The sequence below is a fragment of the Brachycentrus maculatus genome, unplaced genomic scaffold, assembly GCF_059751285.1.
Source record: "Brachycentrus maculatus isolate JH-2025_06_01 unplaced genomic scaffold, ASM5975128v1 h1tg000762l, whole genome shotgun sequence".
Lineage (NCBI taxonomy): Eukaryota > Metazoa > Arthropoda > Insecta > Trichoptera > Brachycentridae > Brachycentrus > Brachycentrus maculatus.
Window position 1 is genome coordinate 233,252 of NW_028281491.1, and position 3,962 is coordinate 237,213.

A 3,962-nucleotide genomic window follows, 5' to 3' on the forward strand; every position below is an offset into this window, starting at 1 on the left:
TTTTATCCCTCTTGTTAGCTACAATAGAAGAACCAAAAATCAACTGAATAATCTATATATCTTGTATATAATAAGCAAGGTAAATAATAAATAAACTAATTTACCATAGAATTGAACGCCACACCAATCTGTCTTTGCAAACATTCCTCGCCTCTTCCACGTTCATGCATCTCCTCATACACACCCGCCGATTGTTTCGTCTCCTAACCTGACCGCTTTCAAGTATTTGATCGTGCCAAGTGGAAAATATTAGAAAACAATTTTATGTAATACATTTTCAAATGATTATTGCGCAAGATTTCCGTCTGCAAAGGTTGTGTAATCTAATCTGTATGTTAATTCTTTTGTTCTGTGTTCGAAGGTTGTATTTTCGAATAAGGGTTAATTTATTCCGAAAGATTCAACTCCTCTCTGGAATTCAGAGTTGACACTTTGTTCCATGGAGATAAAATAAATTCAGTCTGATTCTTTGAAACTTACTCTAATAAATCTCCGGGCTTGAATTAAACAGCTTTTGTTCAATATCAAAGTTTCGTAATAATATCAATTCTACAATCTGCGTAGGCGTACGAATTAATTATTCATTTAAATTTAATTTAATTGTAATTATTTATTACGGATCTACATTTTATTCATCCCACTGTTGAGATAAAGTCCATTATTCAAGTAACAAAACTTAATTATTATGGAATAATACTGGTTGGATGAAAGCGATGAAAATTGTAATACATATTAAAAAATGTAATAAAAAAGTCATTTTATGAAAAATTAACACTTTGCTCCAGAATTTTATGTGTTAAAATAAATTGCTATGTGACTTGATGTCCATTTTAAATAATATCATAAAAATATGTTTGAAAAAACTAAAATAAATTTTGAAAATATCAGTTTATAATATTTTCAGTAGGCGACACAATTGTCAGAAAAAATACGTCAACTGAAAAACGTATTTTTTGAAAACGAATACAATTCCTTTGTTCGATGATACTTTAACAAGGATTGATATAACTATAACTTAAGAATCTTTTATGACCCTCATCCGCACCAAGAGGTGCATAGGGTAATATATCACATCAAAGTAGTATTATCTTAATTACGCGTAGGTAAGGTGATCACACCTGCACGTAATGTACCAGTCGATAGTGACATTAAATTTTGATAAGGGTGAAAAATCATTTAGATTTATTAGACCCCACTGAGAGTCGAACCCGGGACCATCAGCAGGTCAAACTCGCTAACTACTACATGATAGAGGTGGACTTATGATAATTGTAATATTTTTAATTTGATAAAAAAAATTATATGGGGTAGAAGATGAGGTTTATTTAAATTCTTGTGCAATTATTCAATTGAAGAAAAATTTATAGTGTACAAATTTCTCAACTCAAGGCCACCGTTAGTCATACTTACAAAATCGATCAAATAACTACCACCATATGAAAGGAATTCAACAACATTGCATATGTAACATACACCTTTTAAAAATTAATGCAATATGGTACTTCAAAAATGGGTAGAATGGTGAAAGTTATACAGTGTGTAATGTGATCACTTTAACCAGCCAATGCCCACACAGTCCTTGTTGAAACATTTAACTTTTTTTGAAACATCTAGCACATCTTTTAAACACACGTTTATTTATAAATTTGTATTTTTTTTAGGTGCAAATAGCTCCCTTTGAATAAAAGAACTAATATAAGCATAGAAATTATCATGGCATCCTTACTTAGGTAGACGATGATGATGGTATGAAATCATCGAGTATTTAAAAAAATAATTAGTATTTGTTGTTTATAACCGCCATTTTCATTATTGTAAAGCTCAACGATTAAAAAGAATCGAGCACTTGTGTTTTTTTCTCTCTCTACATATTGTCATGTAGGTATATATGTAATAATTATAAATATACCATGTTTTTCATCGAGAAGAACTCTTTCAAGGCCGCTCGAATAGCTTTAGCTAGAGGCCAAGGTTAATAACGTAAACATAAGTACAATACACCTATACGAAGTTGTATAAAAACCAAATACGATTAAGAATTCCTCACTGCGTAGAAGAACGAAGTAAATATGAACTTTGATAATATTTTCGTCTACCGTGTTAATGAAATATTATTCTTATTATTATCTTTAAGTAGTTGACTAATTATCTAATACCTACTCTGGCAGTTAGGCGCGTAAGTGCAGTGGCGTGTATAAACATTTTAACCCTAGATTACGGGACATTCGTAAAATTTACGACGGACGTCTAATCTGTTGAAAGCACCAAGACAGCGCATATAACTAATGTAGTGACAACTAGCATTTATTCGCAATATTATTAATGTTTAAAGCATTTACTTTGCGGACAGTAATTTTTACTATTATATTTTTTTTTACAAAAATGTTAGTAATATTATTATAAATCCACTCACCGAGATTTTTATCAAGCATATTTCTTTTTTTTTTACCGATATTTTGTTTTCGTATTTCATATAAAGATCTCAAAAATATGTTATACTTATTTTTTAAATGTTTTTAGATAACGTTTTTGGTAAAATGCGAGTTTTTCTTTTCGTCGTACATTTTACGAAAGTCCCGTGGTTAAGGGTTAAATAATTAATACGATTACGGGTATGCGACCCTGAGTGCTCTTGCCATTCTCGATATTCTCCTTTTCCTACCTACGATTCCCCCTTCGTTTCCTTTCCATAAAGCAGTACTTAATACCCTGAGCGTTTTTAATTCCGTCATCTGTATCCAATAAGATGTATTCTTTTATATATTCACTATATTTTTCGCCTCCGTAGTGTAATGGTAAGCGCGATAGGCAAGAGTATTGGAGGTCTGGGTTCGATTTTCAGGGGGCTCAAAATAAATACAAGTGATTTTCACTCTCTTATTTTAGTTCAACTAACTTAACTAACAAACCATCACGCCGCTAGGCATAGAGAATAGGATGCCACACCAATCTGTCTTTGCAAATTCTTCGCCTCTTCCACATTCATGCATCTCCTCATACATACCCGCCGATTATTCCGACTCCTGACATGACCACGCCCAATTATTTAAAGTACATCATGTCAAGTTTTCCTTGATAAACCGTAAATGGATTGCAAGTTCAATGAGTTGGCACTCTTAAATTGGATAAACATGCAATAATACTCCAATATAATATTCCATGACCTTATCTGTATTCAAATAATAAAATTAGAATTATCGTCACCGGTTGTCAGGTCCTCGGTAGTATAGTGGTCAGTATCCCCGCCTGTCACGCGGGAGACCGGGGTTCGATTCCCCGCCGGGGAGGTTTTTTTTTTTTTTTTTTAATTTTCTCAAATATTTTTTTAATTATTATATAAAATTACATCTATGTCATATTTACACTTACAAATATACCATGTAATTGCTGGAATACATCGAAAATTACTTCTATAATACCAGGTATAACATTGATCTGTTGAACCGTTGATACGATGGACCATGATCTTTATTTTGATTTGGTGACTGGATTTAGGCAATACACATAACGTGTGTTTCACGGTGATTTCAATATAAAAATAAAACACTTATTTAAGACCACTACAACTAGTTTGTATTTTCACCTGATGATGAGAACATCTGTAGTTCTTGAAACTAGTCGTGTTTACATTAACATAGAACATAGTTCTAGAAATAAGGATAAAATAAGACTGGCATTTTCGAAAACAACAGAGTCGCAAAATTGTATAATGAAAAAGGGTTTGAAAATGTGTGATGAGATGTCTGAATGTATGAAAAATGAAAAAAAGTCTGAAAGAATTTAAAAATAAATGTTTTGTTTACTGTAAGAAGATGTGCAATAGATGTATATATGATGTAAATTAAGTGAAAAAAATAGTTTGTATTAAATGTAATATAAGCTAACTAAAGAAATAAAAATAAATAATAAATAAATAAAAATGAATATGTAATCTTAAGAAATGGTCTTGAGTGTTTAATTTT

The 3,962-nt window shown here is 31.2% G+C and overlaps 1 non-coding gene across 1 annotated transcript; it reads left to right on the forward strand.

Moving 5' to 3' along the window:
- Nucleotides 1-3,215: 3,215 nt before the first annotated feature.
- On the forward strand, nucleotides 3,216-3,287 carry TRNAD-GUC (transfer RNA aspartic acid (anticodon GUC)). Its single transcript has one exon. It is a non-coding gene; the product is annotated as a tRNA-Asp (tRNA).
- Nucleotides 3,288-3,962: the final 675 nt, after the last annotated feature.